At 35.1% G+C, this 25,076-nt stretch overlaps 1 protein-coding gene across 1 annotated transcript in view; it reads left to right on the forward strand.

The window, feature by feature from the left end:
• The first annotated feature begins 842 nt into the window (after positions 1–842).
• The window catches only part of ROBO2 (roundabout guidance receptor 2), a 1,697,359-nt gene continuing 1,673,125 nt past the window's right edge, over positions 843–25,076 (forward strand). The window contains exon 1 of the mRNA XM_060640255.3: positions 843–1,131. The gene's annotated coding sequence lies outside the window, so the exon portion shown is untranslated. The remainder of the gene's footprint in view (positions 1,132–25,076) is intronic.

Raw genomic sequence — 25,076 nt, forward strand, 5'->3', positions numbered from 1 at the left:
TATTTACGTTTTCTAATTCTGACTGTTGTTGTAAGTAATCACTTGGTTAAGATGCATCTTTGCTGTTGTTATTTGGAGTATTTGACTATTCACAAGTCCCACTGTGATTCAAGGTATTCATTAGGCTCCTGGTGTGTATTTGTTAGTAGTTCCATTATCTTTATTGGTTCGCTTGCACAGTATTACCTGAGATGCTGCAAGACATTGTACATGGGGTATGGATTGTGGACATACTGATTTCAGTTATTATTTAGGTTTAGAAACAGAATCTCTGTGACCTTGAGCAAGTTACTCTGTCTCTAATTTTTTAAAATACAAAGTAGAGCTGATAATACTGCTTCATTGAATTGTGGTAAAGATTGAGCTGAAAAGGGAGGCTATTAAACAAAGAGCCTGTCATTTAATAAGTATCCTTTGACTTCCCTTAAGAATCGATGTGCCTAGGTGATTGCTTGTTTGGATTAGAGAGCCCCAAGTACCCCCAAATATATTAAAATAATTACACTGAACGTTATACCACTTCTTGGACTTGTCAGTCTTAGAATCCAGCCAAATTATTGTCTCTGTATAGAGAATAATGTTAATACAGATATGTTCTCAAATCTTTTACTTTTTAGCACTTGTGAATTACTGGAGATGTTTAGGAAGAAGTCTGAGGTTATTGATTATTTAAACCGGCAAGGGAATGTTAGATACTAGCGGGTACAGCTGGTCACCTCTTCCAGCCCATTTCTCCGGTGACCTCACGAGGCAAATCCGTGGCACTGCTCCTGGGACTCCGGTGTCACAGAAGAAGGCTTGTGTGCACTGCCGGCCCTGTAGAGCCCGGAGCCACTTCTTTAGCACCACGGACAGCTCGTGCGCCTGAGGAAGGAGGCTGGGAGGACTCCTCTCTGCGCCGCCGCCAGGAAGAGGGAGTGCAGTAGCGGCAGGCTGGGAGGAGGAGGAGAAAGGAAGGACGGCTCCGGGTGGGGAGTGGAAGAAATCTGGGAGCAGCTAGAGCAGCAGGTCCGGGGGGGTGGGGGGCTGCTCAGCTGCACTGCTTCCATTATTCAGGCGGACTTTGCTGAGCTTCCCAGGGCTGCTTCCCAGTCGCCCTGGGCGGAGGCTGCCGTCTAGACCTGACTCCAGGTGAGTTAAACCGAGAGATGTACTGAGGGGTCTCGAACTAAAGGCTTTGAATTGGCGAGCTTGCTCAGCTCCCCAAACACTGCTGGCTTTACAATTTATCCAAAGTCATGACAGACTGATTTTGGCGTGGCTGCAAAGGCTGGGGGTGGGTGGGCGGTGGGCAGTTGCGATCCTCACAGCAAGGATGAGGGGATTCTGATGGAATTCAGCTGAAGTGACTGGATTTTAGGAAATGTCCTCAAATGCATGCGTTATATGTGTTTTATATATAAGCTTTCTAGACAGTCATTTGTTTTTCTGGCTGCCTATTTTGTCCTTCTGTCCCTCCTTCTCCTTGGCTCATGCCCAATTTTCCAAGTCCAGTCAAAGGATTGGAAAGGTGTGGAAGTAAGGAGTCCTAGTATGTGCTGGGACAGGATAACCTTGCTCTCTAAGTGGGGAGCAGTATTGCTCTCACCCTGATTTACCAGAGGGTAACACTATGAGGAACTGGTGGTTCTTTTGCTCAGTACTCTCCATAAGCTTATTAAAAGGCAGAGAACTTCAGGCTCTCTAGACAGGCTCTGGAATTGATGGCAATTTAGCTTAAAAGCCATGTTGATTCATTTCCTCTTCAGCTTTGTTCCAAAATTATTACCATATTATTACCATATTGTTCCAAAATTATTACCAGTAGTTCTTTAACAGCACGACTTTTAAGTGTCTGACTGACAGGAAGTATATTTATTATTTTGAAAATGCTATGGAAAAAGTGATGAGTTCACATTAAGAGGAGAACAACTTTATTTTCCTGAAAGGACTTTGGGGAAAGGGATGGAAGAAATTCTGGGAATGAAATTGTGGACATTTCCCACAGAACTTCCTTAGTTTAATTTTTTCACATTTTCTTTCTTACTTCAGTTCTCTCTTTCTCCCTGTCTTTTCTCTTTTCTTTTCTTTTCTCATCTTTTCTTCTCTTTCTTTTTCTTTCTCTTTTTCTTTTTCTTTCTGGTGTGGGAGGAAAGATTACTAAGGTGTATTATGAGTTTATTTAGTTTAGAAGTTGCTTTCTTGCTAATAGCACTAACTTTTAATCATCATGGTCATAAGACTTTTTTTTTAATTTTTAATTTTTTTATGTTTGCCTTTTAGGTGGTCAGGGTTGCTATTTTTGTTTTTGGATCCAATACTTACTTCATGAACCTTGCTGGATATTTTTCAGTAAAAATTGGTGGTCATACAATTAGTCATATGGGCTACCATGCATTTTAATAGTAGTGAAGTATATACATTATGAATTTAGCAAATAAATTTCAGAACCCAAATTAGGGGATGAAATCTATATAATTTTCAAATATTTACTAAATTCTCTGCAAGGGTCTAGTATTATTTTATGCTTAAGAGAGCTTACTGTTTTTTCAAATTGAGATATTTGAATTTCTCAATGCAGCTACAGTTTTATCAATTAAGGTGAAATATTTTACTTTTTTTCTACCTTTAATATCAATTTGGATTCAATGAATCCATCTTGTCTGCTACCATGAGTCCTATTCTTCCTCATCTCTTCCATTTCTAATTTCTTACAGAAGTTTAGAAAGATCAGTAATATTATTTCTACTTTTCAGGTGAAAAGCGTATGACATAGAGGGATTAATTTCCCTAAATGTCTACAATCTTTTTGTTATAAAGTAGAACTGTAAGCCTAGGCTAATTAACTTCACATTCAATTCTTTTCCCAAAACGTGCATTGCTGCTTTTAGTTGAAACTATGACAATAGTGATATATGAATATGCCTTATGTAAAAATACCTAAAGTATTGCTTTTTTTTCTGATTATTTATTAAAACTGGGGTTTTTTTTTTACATACAAGAAAATGTAATTGTATAGAGTTATACTCATCTGCTCCTCATCTTCAAATCACTCCTAAACTCCTTAACAGCTGACCTTGTGTCCTCCTTTATAAGAGTGGATTTGAAACACAGACTCAATATTTACTAAGAGTACTGTTGGAATAATTTATGTCTTATAATCAAGATAGAAGATAGTCCACATTTAGATGCATTTTAAAATTGCTTAGTGTGAACTTGAAACACAGCTAAAACTGGCTTTCAGAGTAAACTGCCAGACTTCACAAGGACTTGTTTTTAGATTCCTTGAACATTAACAGGTTATGTATGCCTGTATAGAATATGGGGGAAGAAGAAGTTAGAAACTGAACAATTTTATTTTTGATATGTAACCACATTTGTAAAAATGAATCCAAGTTTTATATATTCCATGAGTACTTTGTCTGATATAGGCTAATTTAAAGTAAACCTCATTTTAACCTTTGAGAGAGAGAAATTTTTTTTTATTTGTTTCAGTTTTTTTATCCATTTTCATTCTTAAGTAGTAACATTCTGCTATACTTAGGCTCTTAAAAAGCCATTTGAGTTACAAAGACAGTATGTGAGTTTTGGGGGAATGATACATTTGTGTGTGTATACATGTTTAGTAGAACCTTTTGGGGTATGGGAAAAAGGTGAGCAAGAGAAATAAATACTATAGAGGAAACTTCTTGGAGTCTCAAAAACACTTTGAAACTATTTTTTTCCTCTGATAGACCTAACAAAAATCGTTATGTATGGGGACTAAGTATATGATGTACAACTTTGCATCTGATCACAGGATCACAGGCACACTCATGGTGTATTCTCGAATGAACCAAGATAATAGGTTCTTTGGTTCTTGACCATCCAACCAATTCCTTGCAGGTGTTGGTATTAAAAGGGCGGCTTACAATGGTTTTTCTGGAGTCTCATAATTGTCTCTCAGATCCTATAAAGTAGCTCAAACAGGGTGTGAGTGAAGCTCATCATTGTTTACCATCTCAGAGAATAAGTCTTCTTGAGAATGCTGACTAAAGCCTTATTCCTGTGCAGTTATTCAGACTGTCAGCTGGGAGGAAGGAGAGAGAGAGGAGGATAAGAAAAAAAAGGTATGTCATATTCTCCCTTATGAAGGAATGGGGACCATGTTACATCTTTATCTAGAAATATTTATATGCAGACATTCCTCAACAAGAGTGATTTGCATCATTAAGGGCTGCTTCAGAGACTGGGTACATTGTTGCCCTCGAATTTCCAGACAACCCTGTGCACAGTCTGAGACAGCTTTAGTGACAAAAACTCCCACCCCACACTGCCCCAAAAAATCCTTTTGGTAGAGTCACTGATTAACCCTGGATGTTGTCTGACCCATGTACGTGAGAATAGTAGTGCTGAGGGGGAGCAAGTGGAACAGCAATGATTCTTACTACAGAAGTATCATGAACATTCATTGATGCAAATGATTTCTTTTTTTTTTTTTTTTTCAAACATAGGCTGTCCATAGGGTCATGCTTTCTTGGATAAAAATTGGCAGAGATATGAATTGAATTTTGGACTCTGCTTTTCTAAAAGTGTCCTGTTGGGGGCGCCTGAGTGGCTCAGTTAGTTAAGTATTTGGCTCTTGATTTTGGCTCAGGTCTTGATCTCCATCATGGTGGTGAGATTGAGCCCTGTGTCTGGGTTCTGAGAGTGGTTTCTTGGGATTCTGTCCTTCCCTCCCCTTTGTCCCTCACTTGCGTGCTCTCTCTCTCCCTCTCCAAAAAAAATTAATTAATCAAAATAAATAAAAGTGCCATGTTCTCTTAGTTGCTCATTTTAACATGAGTAGTTCAGAGTAAGCATGGGCTATTAAGAGGACTAAGCATTTTAAGTTTTACATTATGAGATTCATGCCTTATCTCCTTTTATGGTGACACTGACAGCATAGAGAGTATTAGAGGAGATTTAGTGCAGAAAAATATGGAGATGTATGAACAGCGGACATGATTGACAACCACAGTTTTCACTGCATTGTTCCAATGCCAAGGTAACTTTGGATAAACACATTTTATTCACTACTTAAGAGAAACTAAGAAAAAGTAGAGGAACTGGGAGAAGGCTAGAAGGTTGACTTTAAGACAAATTTATGGGCTTTAAGACAAATTCTTAAGATGGGCTACATGTAGGAAAGAAAAAGCAGAAGTCACTGAACAAAAATTTTGCCTAATATAATTCATGAATTATTCTGATTTGTTGAATCAGTTCTTTAAATGTATTACTTAAGCATAGGAAGAGTTATAGGAAATTATGTTTTTTAATACAAATATACATTTAATGAGCTATACTATAGATAAAGGAATGAACAATCCAATTATTTTTTACTCAATGAAAACTTTCCTTTTTTTCATTCCAAACTTATACTAGCAGTTTAGTGGTGATGTATTACTTGAGCTCCAAAATTTGCATCCAAAAAAGATGCATATGTTGAACTTTATTTTTCCTGGAAAACTGTAATATGGATGAGTAGTGAGACTGAAAAAGACGGGTGAAGAAGTTTAATAATTCTCACACTAAATAAGAATAAGGATAAATTGTAGAGCACTTACTGTCAGACACTCATTTAGGGTTAGCAAGAATTATCACAGTTAATCCTGGAAATAATGCACCTGCATATTGGAGTAATAAAGTGTCATGCAGATCTGGATTTGAAATTGCCTCTTGCTAGTGGTATGAACTTGAAACAAATGGTGTAGCCTCTATTCACCTCAGATGCTTCTTCTGTGAAATGAGATTACTAGTATCTAACTTATTCGTTCTTTATCCATGTTTTGCATTTTAGTGTGGGTCCAGTTCCAAGTAGGGTAAGACTGTTATTTTATTCTTGCTGTTATATTCACCGTAGTTCTACCTTTTAATAGCTGTGTGGCATTGATCAAGATCCTTTTTTGTGATCTTTTCTTTATCTATAAAATGCTTGTTTTGAAGAGTTAGTACATTAAAGAAATTTGATAAAATCACTTACGTAAAGGATGTAATACATGGTAGACAAGTCCTTCCATATACTTTTTTTTGTCCTTCCATATACTACTATGGAGATAGTCTACATATTTTTTTCCAATTTTTTAACGTACTTCCTCAAATTCCGTGTCAATCTTGGACAAAACATTCCCATTTCCTGCTTCTCTTCTGATTAAACACTAGAAAAGTAGGAGTGTTCTTGTAATTTTTATTGTGCTTAAGCATCAGAAAAGAAGCAAGCCAGGTCTCAGGACAAGTTTTGATAAGGAAAGGGACACGTTTATCTTGCTAAACTTATTCCTTCCAACTCTTGACAGTTTTATACTGTCATTTTGTCAGCAATAGGTGAGAATTTTCTATTTAAATGATTTCCTGTTTGTGGTAGTAAAATTTATGTCTAGACTTAATCCAATTAGCATAAACAAAATGGAGAGTTGGCCAATAATTTATTTTATTTTATTTTTTTAATGTTTTTATTTATTTTTGAAGGAGAGAGAGAGAGAGAGAGAGAGAGAGCGAGCATGAGCGGGGGAGGAGCAGAGAGAGAGGGAGACACAGAATTCGAAGCAGCTGTCAGCATAGAGCCCGATGTAGGGCTCGAACCCATAAACTGTGAGATCATGACCTGAGCCAAAGCCGGATGCTCAATCAACTGAGCCACCCAGGCGCCCCCCTCCCCATAATTTATTTTTAACAAGAGGAAAGAATGGACACAAGTTTTTACTATTGCTTTGAGAATCTTTCAAATTAACTTTGATTCTGTTGGTGAAGATAGCATCATAAACTCAGTCCTAATGGTGTTCTTAAAGGGTAATACTTGAATATTGTATATACTGTCTGCAGATTGGCTTAATAGGACTTAATTTCAGATATAACTTCTCTGCTAAACAGGAAGATTCTTACATGAAGATATGCCCTCTATCAGATATAAGGTTGCTCAAGGCTTTCTGCATGGGGTTAGAGGAAGAGTAAATAGAATCTTTTCATCTCTAAATTAGACATACTGGTTGATTCATATTGATTGAATGGTTATGATCAAATTAATAATGTGGCTCAGGGGTAAACAAGTAAATAGTTACCAAGATAAATCCAGTTATTAAGTTTAATGCTCCCTATTTTTTCCCCCTAGGATCTCTCAAGTTCATCACTGTTTCATCTGCTTTCCTTTGCTCATTATAATGGTATATTAGTTTCCTAGAGCTGCTCTAACAAATTACCACAAACTTAATGGCTTAAAAAAACTTATTGCCTTACAGTTTTGGAGTTCAGAATTCTCAAAGCAGTTTCACTGGGCTAGAGTCAATATGTCTACGAAGCTGATTCCTTCTGGAGGCTCTGAGGGGAGAATGCATTTTCTTGCCTTTTCTTGCTTCTAGTGGCCATCTGAATTCATTGGCATATGGCCCCTTCCTCCATTTTCAAAGTGCATTGTTCCTATCCTATCTGTCTCTACATTGCCTCTTCCTCTAACTCCTCCATCTTTCCTTCAAGGACTCTTGAGATTACCCTGGGCTCACCTGGATGATCCAGGATCTCCATCTCAGTATTCTTAACTCAATCATGTTTGCAAAGTCCCTTTGATTATGTAAGGTAATACATCCACAGAGTGTGGGATTTAGGAAGAGAGTATCGTTGGGGACCATTATTCAGCCTACCACGTATAGTAGTAATATCTGTGTGCTTTGAGGCTCTGAAATTAATGTGCTTGCTTCCTTGTGGGGAAATTATAAATTTGGGGGTTTTTAGATCTTTTAGAAGATGTTGATTGGTAATTTTCCAACAACAGATGCTGATCCCTTACATTTATTAGGTGTAATTTTAGGTAAGTATAAGTGAAATCATCTGCACTTCTAGGGTCAAAAATATTAATTATACCTATTATCTGTCAGGGCCAACATCTGGATGACTTAAGTTTAAATTACATAGAGCAATATCTGATAGTTCTTCTTTATGAAGTTAGCCCTTGTTTACAAAGCCAAATCAATGTAAGAAACCACAGAAAGCTTGGTGCTCTTTAAAAATTTTTCAGGACATACTCTAGGGATGTCAGATACTATTTCCATAATAATTGGCACTCTTCACAAATATTCATTGTGAATATTTAATCTCATGAGTTCTACACAATAATTGTAGACTTCCAGGGGAAATTTAATGATGGTCATGTCAACTTTACAAATCTTCTGTAATCCAAGGGAGAACTGTTATACAAGGTGGATTCATTTGTTCCCCTATCCCACTGTTGCCAAAGGGAGCATGAAGTGCCCTGCTCACATTAATTTAATGCAAATGAATTCTTACTGTCTCAAGAGTTTGTCCTTCATTTTTCTTAAAATTATGTTGTAAATGAATGTGACATGCTTTACTGGTTGTTGTGCAGGGAGCATTGTCCTTCCTAAAAGCTCTCTCATTTGTCAAAAAGAAGCCATTAAGAGAAAAAGTAAATTATCTTATCTGATCAGTGTTAAGAATGACCTTAAAACAATAAATTTTTTTACCAGTACAATAGCTGAATTTTCTTTGCACTTATGGAGATTCAAGAGAAAGCCTGTTAAGGTACAAAGCTGTTACAAAAATTTAAAACCCATGTTTCTCTTTTACCTTGTAAACAGTAATGTGTGTCTGATGCAGTTTTGCTTATTGCTATCTCCTTGCTTTCCAGAACTAATTTGAATACTCTTAAGTTTTTACATATTTTTCTTTTTTTAAAATATTTTCAATGTCCAGCAATATAGTTTTATGAATATCTAGCTACAAATAGAGGTTGGTGGAACATTGAATTAAACAGGGATGATTACAAATGATCATTTTTGATAAAAAACTGCACATTTGTCCCTTTTCACATAAATGTAAAACATTTTAGTGTGGGAAGGTGAGACTGGGTGAAGGAACTCTGTTGATGTTTAAGTAGATGATGATAAGGAGAGTAATGTACAAGCATATTTTTTTACTTTCATGTCCAGAATAGAGTAATTGCACAATAAGTGGTATTTTTCTACTGTGGAAGCATCTTCTCCAGCCATGCTATTCATGAGGGCAAGAGCTTCAACTAAGCTTTCAGCAACCATAAGTAAAAAGGATGGTGTGATAGGCTGCCGGTACATATGGCTGTCTCTAGCAGGCCAACTGTTACTTTTGCCCACCCACATCACTGAGGACATATGGCATTACTTTGGCTGTGGAAGCAAGTGTGTGTGGACATGTCTCAGTGTGGGCATAAGACTGCTGGTTGTCTTCCTCTTTTTGCTCATAAAACCAACTGCCTCTGGGTTGAAAACTTATCCATAGCACTAGATCTGAGGACAGTAAATGACATAGTTCTTCTTATTAACTGATATGAAAATAATATGATTAAGTTTTTCTCTAGGTTGATCACAAGATTTAGTGTATGTTTGCCATTATTATGCTTATAAGAAGAAATGATGGCTTTTTCACGAATGAAAGTCAGGAATTTTTTAATCAAAAGATAACTTATTAAAAAATACAGGATTCCCTAGAACGAGAGCAGTAGAAGCATCAGAAATATGGTTGAAACTATTTATTTTGTGCAATAATCAATTAGTGAAATCTAACAATGAATGTATTACTATTAGCTGTGACTATAAGGAAAATATGAGAAAACGGATGAGAAGGCTGAAATGAAGAAAGTTGTCTAATTCCAGCACAATTTATTTCACAGAGTTCACAGTATTCTAAAACAATTTTTTACATTTATATGTTTATTTTTGAGAAAGGGAGAGCGCGAGTGAGTGAGGGGCAGAGAGAGAGAGAGACAGAGACAGAGAGAGAGAATCCCACACAGACTTCACATGCATTGTCAGGGCGGAGCCCAAAGCTGGAGCTCAGGAACTCGGAGATCACGACCTGAGCTGAAGTCAGATGTTTAACTGACTGAGCCACCCAGGAGCCCGCCCCCACCCCTTTTTAAAGTTTATTTATTCTAAAGCAATTTTTGCAAATTAGATTCTTTTTTTCAGTACAGTGAGTTCTGAATTTTCAAAGGGAGCCATTTCAATACTGGCAACAAGTATGTATTTTTAGTGGTGGCTCTAGAACTCCTACATAGAAAGGCTTTTAAGACATAGTCTGATTGGAAGGCAAGGATAGAGGGTGTGTGCTGAGGTGGCAGGTACACAGGACTTTAGATGATGTACATCAATTATCTAAAGAGAAGAATGGGCAGTGCTGCTGAGGATTATGGGAAAGAAGATGACGCTGTAAGTTACCTTTTCCTGCCACTGTTGGCAAATTTGTGTAGTTGGGATTTGTTGTAGATTTCTTTTATAATCACTCAATAATTTCACACACTGTATTCTGTAAATCTTAACATTTTCACTAAAGCTATATTTGCTAAATATTAGGTAAATAAAATCAAGATCTGTGTAGGAAACATTGACAAAAGCAGTCTTTCCAGAGGTAGAAATGATGAATTGTCAAATGCTTTTGAACATCACTTTTTCTACAAAGTCTCATTCCAGTTTCACTATTTTGGCACATCTATTAATCACTATTAAGGTTGTATGTGAAATATTTGGCAGTGTGGGTATCAGAGATTTGTGGTAATGGTGATTGATGCTCAGAATACAGCATCATTATTGTTATTCACTGGCCTTGAGAACTTTGGTTTTCATCTGTTATCACCTTGCTGTCCCACTGACTGACAAATTTAAATTATTTGATCCATCAAAAAATATATTTTCTGGCAACTCATTTATTTAATTTTAATTTTTTTATTACTCTTTGTGTGCTGTGGTGAAGTATCAAATTCTCAGTGTGTTATAACAATGTGGTAGTTCAGATGGAAGCAACTGCCTTAAAACAAACAGGTTTACTACCAAGATGTATAAAATACCGATTTTATTAACAGAACTAAATGCATAGATAACATAAAATATCTGAGTTAAATTATTTTTCACATATGTATACATATTTTTACATTTGACCTTTCTATTTTAAGTATTTGTGTACACACATATAATTGATGCAAATTCAGTTTTAGAGATCTTATCCAAAGGGTCAATTCCTTAGGGTGACTCTTTCAAATATGTATCAATTATGGCAAAATGGACACAAAATGGCAACATAAGGAGCCATAAAAATGAGAATAAATGGGAGATATTGGTTAAAAAAAACTTCCAAATGAGTTGATTTTGATTTAAATGCTCTTCGGTTGTTAGCTGAGGAAATTAATAGAATTGAAATTTTATGAAAATCATTCAAATTTGTTGTGCAGGTATGTACATTATGTGTACTATAAATATAAAATGGATAGCATGTTATTTAGCACAAATATCCATACTTATCTGTATATATATATATATATATCCATCATGAAACTGAGTGCATGTGATATATACATATATTGTGTACTTTTTTAAAAAAAATAAACATTTATTTATTATTGAGAGACAGAGCATGAACATGGGAGGGACAGAGAGAGGAGGAGACACAGAATCAGAAGCAGTCTCCAAGCTCTGAGCTGTTAGGACAGAGCCACATGCAGGGCTCGAACCCACAAACCACAAGATGATGACCTGAGCCGAAGTCGGACACCCAACCGACTGAGCCACCCAGGTGCCCCATATATTGTGTACTTTTATTTTTTTACATTCATTACTTTTTCACCTCATTAGCAACAAATTAAAAAAGGAGAAATTTTCATTTAGTAATTTGACCTCCCATATTCCTGTCTCACATTTATGGTTTTATATTGTTATTTTCTTTGTGACTAGACCTTTAGAACTAACAAATATCTTATATTCTTTGTTGATATTTGGAAAGCAATGTGTCTCTGTAAAGGGTGCATGTGCATGTATATGAGCACATGCAAAATTGTGATGAATGTTTGATTTTTGACAGAGAAAAGCTAGTTAAAATTATTCAGAGTGTGGTAGGTAGCACCACTGCAATGGAAAACCAGACATCCATCAATGTAATCATTAAACAGATATTTTTGAGCACCTACTCAGTACCTGACACAGTTTTAAGTAATAGGAATGTAACTATCACAAAATTCAGTCTCTACCCTCACAGGCAAATTGCAGGACAGATTTGTCAAGGTGAAACACATTTCAGAACCAGAAATTAAAGTTTCTGAGTTGCTAGAATGTCATTTAAACAATGTTATGTTATACACTGAAACCATAAGAAAGCAGTTCCTCTATCCATCCCTTCAGGGGATAATGGTGAAGAAGTAAACTGGTTGTTATGCTTGAATTTGCATAATTTCACAACTACATAGTGTTATATAATGTCAATAAACTTAAAATCTGATATATGATAAATATGGTCTTTCAAATCAGTGGGGAAATGATAAAAGATTCATAAAATGATGTTCAAGTAATTGGCTATGTGCTTCATAGTTGTAAAAAGTTATAATACACCCAATTAATTTCATAGTAGGCACTGAGTAAACGCCTCCAAATATAAAGAAAAAAATATATAGGCAAATGTCATTTGTAATATTAGGGCTAAATTAACTTTCCAAAGTATAACCCAGCCAAAGACAGAAACTAATAAAGACTGATGGATTGGACTTTGTTAAAGTGAAAAACTTTAATATTTCAAATGATACCATCACTGGATATAAAAAGAAAATGCCAAATCAGGAGAAAGTATTTGCAATTCACTTGACATATTTGACATATAAATAGTCCAATAAATCATTATGAATGATCCAATAGGAAAAAAAGGACAGGGGACCTGGGTGGCTCAGTTGGTTGAGCTTCTGATTTCAGCTCAGGTCAAGATCTCAGGGCCCATGGGTTTGAGCCCTGCATCAAGCTCTGTGCTGACAGCTCAGAGCCGGGAGCCTGCTACGGATTCTGTGTCTCCCTCTCTCTGCCTCTCCCCCACTCACTTTCTCTTTCACTCTTTCTCAAAAAATAATAAATAAACATTTAAAAAATTTAAAAAATAAGAAAAAAAAGACTAAGTACATTGGCAGGAAACACTGAGACTCAAATGAATACTAAATGTATTAGCATCTGTATTGCTAGTCAAATGCAAAAAACATGGAGGAAATTATATATGTGTGACATTTTAACAAAACTGTAGTATGAACTTATTCATGCTATAAGTAAAACTGTAAAACTATCTGTGAAACTATATGCACGTTCGTGCCCATGTCGATTGTTTTCTTTTAGTTCTTTTAAATTTTTGCGTTTTCCAAAGTATATTCAAATATCAGAACACACTCTTTGCTGTTGAAAGCAGCCTTTCAAATATAAACTCACCCATCACTTTCTCTAAATTTTATAGGGCCGAGATTCCTTATCAGAAACTATATTTCAATAATTATTTTATTGTTTTTAGTAGTTCCTACTTCAGACTTAACTGCTAGAGGAAGACTTTTTTCTTTTCTTTTTTTTAACAAAGCTTTCTGATGTACTTTTTAATATTATTATTATTGGAAAGAGCTTTTATTTCCTTAAGTGTTTTGTTGCCTAAGTGTGATGAGTATCCGGCAGTGAAATTCAGTGGAACAGATGTTTATTGTGATATATGAGATGAACTTGCTTCCCTAAGCTCACGTAGGCATGAAATACATCTGGCTTCTATACATAAAAGTCAATTTGTATTCCCAAATGTGTTTCTGTGCATTAGCCAGACTTTTAGGGGCAGAAACCCTACTAGTCCATCAAATAGGGGCTTTGCTTAATTATGAAGTTTAAGTTAGGCTACAAGATGAAAAATACTAAGTTTTCAGGCTGGAGACAGAGTCTGAGCAGGAGATGTTACTACCGAGTGTATTAAGGTTAGGTAACTGAGGCTGACAGAGCAACTTATGTGTGTATGTTAGGGAGGGGTGTATGCATAAAATGAGAGAATCCTGTGGATCAGAGAGTAATCAAGTGTGTGAGCATATGGAATGCATAAGAAAGGAAATCCAGTTCAGAGGAGAAAAATAAGGCGAAGCAAAGGGAAAAAGCTAATAAAGGTAAGCTCTAAAAAAAAGTAGGGCCGAATGTAAACAGTGATGAGAATAAAGGCATTTGGTAGGCATGGGGGAAATAGTATCCAGACTGTGTCCGAAAGGAATTTAGCATGTGTGTGCCTGTATTGCTAGGGTTATGATACGCAGAAATCAGGCCCCTTGAGGTATAGCAGCTCTACTTTTCTATTCCTCAGGTAGCCTTGAATATTCCTTTTTAATTTTAAAAAGACCATTTATTTGTGTGTGATGGGTTAACATCAAGGACATGAGATTTTTCTAGAATATACTAAAACTGATCAATAATCTAGTAGCTAAAACCTTTTAAAATAATTTGTGCTAGATCTTTATATCATATAGAATTTCATTGCCAGAGTGAGCAGTGCATTATACCTTATTTTACCTTTTTCCAATTACTGAGTATGGTATGAATAATGTCTTCCCAATGACATCTACATCCTAATCCCCAGAATTTGTGAATATGTTGTATTACATAGCAAGGGGGGGGGTTAAGGTTGCAGGTGAAATGAAAATTGTTAATCATCTGACCTTAAAATGCAGAGATTATCTTTCATTATTTGTGTAGGTCCAGTGTAATCACAGAGACCCTATAAGAGGCAGGACAAAATCATTAGAAGATGAAGTGACTGAAAGAGAGGTTGGAGTAGTAAGTTTTGTGGATAGAGACAAAAGATACATTCAACTTCTAGAATGGTTTTTCCCAAAAGAGCCTCTAGAAGTAACATAGCCCTGGATGATGACTTAATTTTAGTCCCACTAGGAAGACTTGTTTTGGACTTCTGGCGTCTAGAACCATTAGAAAATAAACTTATGTTGTTTTAAGCCACTGAGTTTGTGTTAATTTGTGATAGCAGCAATAAGAAACTAACACGTTTAAACCATATATATATATATATATATATATATATATATATATATACATATATGTGTGTATACATATATGTATATATATATATGTGTGTGTATATATATATATATATATATATATTTTTTTTTTTTTTTTTTTTTTTTTTTTTGCTATAGATGGTTGCTGAAGAATTGAGTGGGCATTTCAGAAAGAATTGGGAACTCATTTTCTTAAGAAAGTCCTTCATGTCAGGATAATGAGAATGTAGAGAGATGAACTGTTTTATTTACGTATACAAACGATATGTAGGTTTAAAAAGGGGGTATCTTTTGAAAGCTAATAAACATGTTTTTGATTATGTGAGGCTTGGATGGTGCATTCAAGGTTGTGTTGGATAATCCTACAATCTTTCTAGCACTATAAAGTCATTAATAATTTTAGTTTGAGTACTATAAACCAAGGTCACTTGGACCAATGCCTCTGATGAGGATTAGGATGGCAAAGACAGCTTGAGTGATTTAAATTGAAGACCAGAATAGGGGGAAATAGGATATCCCACTGAAAATCCAATTTCTACTATCCATTCTAATAATATGTTTACCAACCAGTTATGTATAGGACATTATGTTAAGTAATAAAGGCATAGTCCAGTGGTGGAAACAGATGAAAAGTGTTACAATAGTGATAGATAAACTGTTAAGGAGAAGCAAAGTTGCAAAATTGGTGCTGCCTGAAAGTTTTCAAGAACAACAGGATTAAAAGAAAATAAGATTATGAAGTGTTGTATTTGCTCCCCATCTCCAACTTGTGAAAATAGTTCACAAAACTAAGCCAGTCGTGTTTTAAAACTCAAAGAACGTTCTTTTGATCAAAGTTTTAAATGTAGTGCACCTTTTTGTTTTCTTTTCCTTTATCATTCATAAACTGCTTACAGGAAACCAGAAGACAAATCTGACAAATATGCTGAACGTTATACCTGCAGGGAGCATGATGTTCCTCCAGGGAATAAAGGCTTTGCTAGCCAAGGAATGATATTCTTAATATTTCCCAGTAAGATGGAATGTATCCAGTTGAAATTAATAATACAACTTTATAAAAATATTACTTCTCATGAAGTTTTACAATTACTTTTTCTGTAGTTTATGATTAATGGCATCAGATTCATAAGTTGAAATTATCTTTAATAATTTTAATAACTCCCCCAAAAATGTTTCTTTAAAACGATTATGCCTTGATTTCCCAAGTCTCCTTTGTTAAAAACATCTCAAAACAACTAAATTAAATAAAATTTATTCGCTCCAGTAAATTATTACTAAAAGCATGTCTTCTAGGTTTGACCTGTTTAAAAGTTCTTAAGGTGATTGTAAGGAGCAGTCTGTTTCACAGTTTATGGTAGTTGATTAATCTGATTAAATCTTAGTAGCACATTGAATGCAGCAAACGTAACAGAAATAAATCTCAGATCATCATTTGAAATGTCTCCATCAAGCATTTTAAAACAATTTTTAAGTTCACTAGTTTGAGTCATTATACTTGACCTTAGTAGAAGGCCCATAAAAATGAAGCTCATTTGAACTTGGCAGATATCATACACCAACTTTTTACAGTCACAATTCCTGTGCCTCATTAGGAAAATGATCATTACCAGAATCCCAGTGCTTTGAGCAGAAATGCATTTATTATTCTAGAATACTTTTACTGAAAAATTAGCCTGATTTCTCTTTTAGGTAAGCTCTCTCAGATAGGATTCTAATTTTTGAGTGTAAATAAACTTCAAGATATTGAAGGCAGCTGGAAGATGGGAATGACAGTAGATGACCATCTTCTCTACACTCCATAGCAAAGCCCTCTAAAGAACTTAGAACTTTATGCAGCTGATTGGTTGTATGTATTTTTTAAAAAATGAGTAGTGCTACATAAATTCATTTAGTTCAGATAGTTCCTGCTGAATTGGAAGGGAGTCCATTTTTATTCCTCAGTGTTTCTTGACGTTGGGAAAGACAAGTTTAGGGGATCTTATGAAATTGTAAAGTCTAGAGAAAAGTTCTGTGTTGTACAATTTACTGTTTAACAGGATAAGTTGACTAAAATCAATATAAGTGTCACCTGTAGGAGGAATCCAGCGTCTTCAATTTATCTTAGAAAAGGTTAAATAACTAGTACAAGGTTATTTATCCAATTAGTAACTGAACCAACCAGTGTCAGGCTTATTAACTTTAAGACTATTGCTCATTAAACTACCTCTTTCACATAGAGTTATGGGTAATCACAATGTAACACCAGCATGTAGCACAAAATGTATGTTGTACATAGAATACTGAGTACAACAAAACAGTTTTTTCTATTCTCTTTTCCAAATCCACACGTAAAGAGTGTCTTGTGGAATTTCTTGACTGCCATGATGGCTGCATGTAGCAGAGAGATTGATTACTTGGACTTTTCCATACACTCTCAGAACTATGGAAAGCAAGGGCATTCTATATTGATTTAACAAATTCTCATTTTTTTCACTCATAGTAGCTTGCCCTGAAGTAAATTGCTCTGTATTTGTTTCGTTTGAATTCCATAGTTAGAAGATAGTGTGATGGCTGAAGATCTATGGCAAATGCATACACACATGCACTCACACACACACGCACGCACACACCCACGCTCATCCCATAGCTTTTTTTTTCTAATTTCATAGTTTTTATTTTTTTAAGTTTGATTGTTTGTCTGTTTGTTTATTTATTTAGAGACAGAGACAGCACAAGTGGGAGAAGGGCACTTCCTTTTTCTCAAGGAAGACAGAGAATTCCAAGCAGGCTCCTCACTGTTAGCACAGAGCCCAATGTGGGTCTCGAGCTCACAAAATTGTGAGATCATGACCCGAACAGAAACCAAGTTGGATGCTTAACTGACTGAACCACTCAGGCACCCCATGGTTTTTATTTCTAAGTTAACTATGTCAAAGAAGAAACAATTCAAAGATGCAAGCTATTTTCCTAGACAGCATTTTACATCTATCCAATACTATAGACAGTATATCTTCCTATTTCTCCTTAAATAGATCTTTTAATTTAACAAGTATTCATCTTTATAAAATTTGAACCTGTGAAGTCCCATCTAGGTGCTATATCTTGACCAGGCATTTAAGAGCTGAACCTCAGTTAGGTGGCTTCTACTTCCTTTATAAGACTCTGCCAGCACTGTTTTACTTTTAGATGCCTTGCTGGTGGCACAGGTGACTCAGCTAAGTCAGCTTCCAACATTGGATACTCTTACTGTTTTCTTGTACTCAGGTTAACTTCTTTTATAAAAAGCCATGCTCTATTTCCTCAAAATCTCCATGCTTGAAGATTATGGAATCATTTATTTACTTTGAATGTAGCTTCAAAATGAGATCTGCAGCTAAATAAGATGTGTACATTTGAGTGTGTGTGTGTGTGTGTGTGTGTGTGTGTGTGTTAGTGCACTAATACTGTTCACTGAATAAGACAAAGTGACTTTCGTAGTATAAGGAGAAACTTAGAAAAACAAGGAATTACCTGGTTTGGGAGATTTTGAGATATATGATGTTGGGATTTATACTTTTGTGTAAACTCTTAATTTTATGTAGTATACTAAGCTACTGGAAACTGTTAAAACTGTTAAATTGTTTAATTCTCTTAAAATAAAACTTGGTTGGCACCAAAGGATAACTTTCTCTGTAGCCTTCACAAATAGACATTGTTTTTTTTTCCCACCCTCCACATGCCTTATGGCCAGATGTTGTTCTTGTTCTTCATTATAGCTTTCATATTGCTAATTTCTTTCCTTGTTGCAAATCATACTGTTCCTTTGAAACGAAAACACTTTGGAAATATTAGTCATGTTCTTTGTGTATTGTTGATAACAAAGAGATCTCTTGGTCACTGTTGCCATTTATTTAAGGCTTTATTTCATCCTTTTTCAAAGTCTACTTCAGCTAAGTCCTAGTATCATTTTCAGTGACTTCAACATCCAAAGGGAAGGATCATCAAAGTGCCCTGTTCACTTGTCATCTTGACATCCTTATCTCCATTTCTTTTTCATTTCCTTCCTCCACTTTAGTTACCAATTCATGGTCAAATCTATCTTCTGCACACCAGTGCTTGTACCACCAAGATCTTAATGGCAAATGTTCTACCAACTGGACTTCATTCCTCTTCTAATTCATTTGCTCGTAACTCATTAACTCACGCCTAAGATTCTTCATCTTCACTGACATTCATCCTAGACCATAGCATTTGTTGTTTCTTCACAATTCATCAGTACTCTGATGTCTTCATTTTCCACCATTTTGAGTGCACATATCATGGTTCATCTGTGGCACTCCCTTGCAAATATCCTAAGGTACATTTCCCAACCGTTAATAGGAAAATGTGTTTCCAGGCCTCTACTCATTACTACTAAATATTGATATTTCCTTGGGTTTCATTCTAATCTCTCTGCTCTTCATACACATACACACTCTCTGAGCTCTAAACACCATTTCTATACTAAAGAGCTAGTAATTTTCCATTTTAGAGTCTGACCCAGATATTACCTCTGAAGGTCCTTGCCTCCTTTGACAGCAGCATATGGATACTTGAGAGAAAACATGTCCCAGAAAATGGCACCACTAACCATTCAGATAACTAAGGCAGAAGCTAATGATAATTTTTGTATTCTTCCTCTGTATTCTCACAATACCCAATCCAACATTCATTTAAAAATATTTTGTTTCCAAATATATGTAGAATTTTCCCACTGATTTTTATTTCTAATGTATAGTCTAGCCAAATTTGGTTCTTTCTTAACATCTCTGTTATCCTGCCTCATTAGTCTACCTAATTTTATTCTTAACTCCCAATACTTTATTAGCCACATAGAAACCAAAGTGATATCTTAAAGTGTTTATCAGTTCATATCTCTTCCTACTCTTTCAATGTACTTGGACTAAAACCCACTTTCTATGCCATTACCAATAATAGCTCTGTATAGTTTCATATCTTATCTTTCAGTTACATCACATCAGTCTTTCTTCCTGCTTCACTCCAATGAGATTCATAGCTCTTAATTACTTCTATATGCCAAGATCGTCCTTATATCGGGGTTCTCGAAAATTCTGGTTTCATTTCCTAAGAGACTCTCCCCATTGTATGCAAAGCTAGTTCTTCTTGTTTTCGGATCTAAGCTTAAATATTATCACTTGAAGAAGTGGTTCAAGTCAGATGTCCCCCCACCCACCCAACTCTTTTGTCATCCACCTCTTGGTTTGATATTGCATATGGACATATTTTGCAATGATTTATTTTCTTCTTTTAATTGGGTTTTCCACACTTGTCTTTCTCTGTAGAATTCAAGCCCTATGAGTGCAGGGACTCTGGCGTTCTTGTTCACTATAGTAGCTCGGTAACTAGTATACTATCTGACACATATCTGTTGAGTGAATTAATCAGTTCTTCAATTGGTATCTGCTGTGTCTGGTGGTGTCCATAGACTATTCACTTCCCTTAATTTCCAAATCTCAGAGTCTCCTTGTCCTACCTTAACCAGGTCAGGGAATCTGGTCTGGAGATTACTCAGCCTTAAGTCCACTTGAGAGGATGTCAAGATATGTAGGAATGGACTTATGCTTCTTCAGTAATTCCATCGTGTTTAGGAAGATCACTCTGCCTCTCTGGAGAGACGTTAGGCTCTTGTGGTTCCTTTGGGATCTCAAACAATAGGAACATTACTACTAAACTTGTTTTAGGTCTCTTGGGCATATTTATTCAAAATTAGACATAGATGACTAGTCACTACTTATGTCGTGTTTTTCTGAAAAGGCAGTCTGAATATAGAGTTTCTATCGTTAAGATTAGAAAGACTATGGATTTCTATTAAATCTATGTATAATTTTAAGTGGGATGGTATAAACCACAAATTCCTAGCTTTATGACTAAAAACTATTTGGAGGCTTTATTATGATGTATATTCCAAGGCTTCATCTCCAGAAATTCTGATTCAGTGTGTCCACAGTGACACATAGGACTGTACATTTTACCAGGTATCCTAGATTATTCTGAAGTAGAACATTTGTGGACCACATTTTGGGACAGAATTGCATGCTATATTATATTTCAAGATGTTTGGTTTTTTAAAATTCAAACTATTTATCAGTCTCTCTCTTGAATTAATGACATAATATAATTTTAATACTTTATAGCTTATCAGAATTTTAGAGATTTTTTTTCATTTGTCACCTATGTAGAGACTGAATCTTAAAAAGATTAATTAATTTGTCAAGATATTAAATGGGGTCAGCATCTAAGTTTCTTATCACTGCCTGGGCTTTTATTCTAAAGCATGGTGGCCTACAGTAATATTTTCAGCTTCAAAGTTTTATACTGTTGAAAAATAAAATAAATTAATATTATTATATGTACACTTATATTTACACATATTGCAATATTAATTTGGATTATACAGAACTTTGGCCATCATCACTACATACCAGGTATATTTTGGACTGAGATAGATCCTACCTACAAGAATTTACTAATGTCAAAAAGGGCCCTTTTAAAAATGAGTCTGGCACCCAGTTCAAGGACAATGTTAAAGTAAGACTCCAATATATATCTTAATCTAAGTTATTACTGAATGTAAGTCATGTGATGGCTTCTAATAAAAATTTCCCATTGAAAAAAATCAATGTTAATAACTGGAACTCAAGAACTATAATGGGCTCTATGTTTTTCTGGCTTAGATTGTGTTCCTATAATATGCTAAGAAGACGAATTGATGACCTGTGAGCTATGGTCACTTCCTGATCTCATTTGGTTCTTTGGTCTCTAGTTTTAAAAGGGTGATCAGAGAGGTTGTCTTTTAATGGAGAAGTTAAGCAAAAGAAGCATCAACCTGGAGGCTTTTTGGCACAGCCTAACTCTCTCAGTGGAGAAACACTTCAATTGCCAAGTTAGGGTCTTGCAAGAAAACTGTTCCAGAGGAGATTTTTTTCTTTGAAGAAGCTGCTGTAAAATCTTACACAAGAAACTGGCTGGAGCTACAGCCTAGAGATGATAATGGAATGACAAGTCTGGGGGCATTACTTATCTGGATTCAGAAATAGATTTCACTTAAGAACCAGTTTCATGCATACATACAACCAAGGATGCCTGGTCGGGTCTGCTGGCTGGGGTGGAAGAGAACATCTAGAAAATCCATGTGAGAAGTGGAACTACTGGGAATGGGCAGAATTTTAGAAGTTGCAGAGATAATGCAGAGATGTTCTGTAATGGAAACTTCCACTTGTGTTGATAGTAGGTGTTCTATAGTCAGGATCCTTAATTCAAGACTGCCCTCCCTAGTTGGTACCGTAGGTGTGAAGCCTCCCTCAGACAAGTGGTACCATTGTGGGCATCATCCGACAGAGCGACACCTTGTAAATATACCTTGGAGTCTTCATACTCCAGGACACAATCCCATAGTGCTGTTTGCTCCAAAATCCTTGCACACCCAACTAATTTTCTTATTACATGTAATAAGAAATCATACATAATACATTCCTAACATCTATTTTTTTTTCCTTTGGTGACCTTCAACATGAAGAGAGTCATAGGAAGACAATTGAGTCAGGTGTTTTATATAGGCATTACCAACCTGAAGTCTTAAATTATTCTCCACTTAGGGAATATCAAATCTATTTTCAGACAGAAAAGCACAATGGACCCAATTATCCATGTTTTAGGACTTATTCCAATCTTTAAAAAGTAACAGGCACAAGTAAAAGTACTTAACACTGACATTGTTCATCTACTTTTTATTGTCAAATGCATGAAAATAGTGTTACAAAAAGAGATTTAGAGAAGTCCATGGCATGTCTTATGGTCAATGTTACTTCTTGGACTGTTTACTATGGTTCATCTAGCATGTTCTTTTTTAGTTATTTTGTTTTTCTTTCGTAGAAATAAAAGAAGTATTGATTTTATGTTATGTGAGCACAGTTGTTGATTTATATAAAAGTTTCTTAGAAAGTTATGATTTTTATATTTATAGAATGGCAGGAATAGTATATAGATAACACATCATAGTAACTTGGCATTTATAATATATTAGTTTTCCATAAACATCAACTCAGAGAGGAAGGTTACATTTTATTTTGATTACAATAACAATTTAAAAGCCATCTGTTCTTTAAAATTTTACTAAAATATATAGTGGAACTGGTGTTTTATATGCCAATCCTTTCTGAAGAGTGTTTTTAGATTTTTCAAATACTGCCACAGGCACCATTTAAATTGAGCAGTGTGTAGGCTAGCAGAAGTTCAGGAAATATTAAATAAGAATAAATTTGCCAAAGCAATCCATTGAAGGGTGATTTGAATCTGAATTTTGACATTGCTGATACCAGATAAAAATGGTTATGCAGTGATTCAAGAGGACAAAGATCTACAAATTAGTGGCTAAAAGAATGTGTACATGTACACACACACACACACACACACACACACACATCACTAGGGTTGGTCTTTGGCAACAATTTCCTACCCTGCTCCCTAAGCAAATAACCAAGCATCACCTTTGCTTTTTTCTATTATTACTCATCTTATTCTTCAATGTAACATTATTAGCAATGCTAATGTGTGTTGGCAGAGGGTGGAGATTTGTCCTGGACACCCCAAATTCTCTGGAAAGGGTTTATACTTTAAGAGATTAACTGTAATCATTCAACTGGTGTTTTAATGATTTTCAATTTGAAGATGTTTATTTGGAATGAATACATGAGTTACTATATGCAGGAGATCTCCTTTTCCTCTCAGTATTCTTTTTGGAATGCTTGATGGACTATAGTTAGACTTAGGGCTACATTTCTGCTTACTAATCTGTTGTTCAAAACATAGGCTCTGAAGTCTCTGTGTTTTGGCTCAAGTGACAACAATGATAGCTGCTGATAATATGACTTGGGAATTATGTGTCTTTTCTCTAAGCCTCTGTTTTCTCAGCTATGAAATGGTGATTTTTGAAATTGCTTAGTTCATAGTGAACTACATGAGACAAGAAATACAAGGTTTTTAGCACAGTAAGATAGCCTGGAATACAAAAAAATTTCAAGGAATATTATTAGTACTAACACTATCATCGTCTGTCATCATTGAATTGTTACACTTGAGCTTGGAGATGTCATTGCAGGCTTCTTGGACTGTTTGCTCTTTTAAAATGAGGAGAATGATCCCCCACCCATGCTCTGTCTCTATCTCTCTCAAAAATGAATAAACATTAAAAAAATTAAAATGAGGAGGATGAGTTAGATGTTCCTTCAATTTCCCTTTATTTCTGATATTGTGAGTATGAAGTAATACAAAATGAATAATTAAATACCCTTCTTTCTTGATGTGGGAGAAAGGGAGAAGAAAAAGTTCTGGGTGCCTAGATTTCCTTCCAAGTCTGCTAGAATTATAACTATGTAGCATTTTGAATAGAGGGTTTATTCTGGAAATCTTTAAATTTACTTGCCTTAACTGTATACTTTGTCAACTTTGGAAAAATTGGGATTTGGGGTAATCTTTGAGTGAAGTTTCCTTTGGATACCTATTTAAATTGTAATCTTGTAATTTACTAATTTGGGATTTTGAGGTGTTTACCATTCTTATGCATTATCATGTTGAAGTAAATATTTATGCATATACAAAAATACATGATTTCAACAATTTTATATTGCATAGAAAATATATAGTATATAGTATTGAACCTATTATTTTGCAACTTGCTAATTTTGTTCAACTTTTTATTTTTGACATTTATTCATGTTGATACATGTGGCTTAGTTTATTCATTTTAGTTACTATACATCATTCAGTTATAAGAATAAAATCTATTTGGTAGACACTTAAGCATTTTAATTTTTCATTATTAACCAGTGTGAAAACAAGCATTCAAGTACATTTTATTTTGTGTGAGATATCATATTTTATCTGAGTATATGAGAGTGCCTGGTTTGTATACAGATATCTGAAATTGGAATTGCAAATGTTTTGTGGCTTCTATAATGTTACTCTCAATTTTAAGTATAAAAGATTAGTTTTGTGGACATGATTAATCTCTTTATGTAGTTAAAGTTACTGATATAACTAGAATACCATTAAATTCAAAATTCAATAATATTTTAGGAGATATTTAGGTCAAATTTACATAAATGTGTTGAAAAGTCATTTTTGTATGTGTGCATAAAGATGACATGGTGTATCTATTTACCTCAAATAACAAGTTATAACTAGTGTCCATGTACAATTTTTTGCCTGACTGATTTCCAGTAGATATTTTGGTAATACTTTTTAAGTA

This window comes from Panthera onca, chromosome C2 (genome assembly GCF_046562875.1).
Source record: "Panthera onca isolate mPanOnc1 chromosome C2, mPanOnc1 haplotype 2, whole genome shotgun sequence".
In the NCBI taxonomy this organism is placed as follows: Eukaryota; Metazoa; Chordata; class Mammalia; order Carnivora; family Felidae; genus Panthera; species Panthera onca.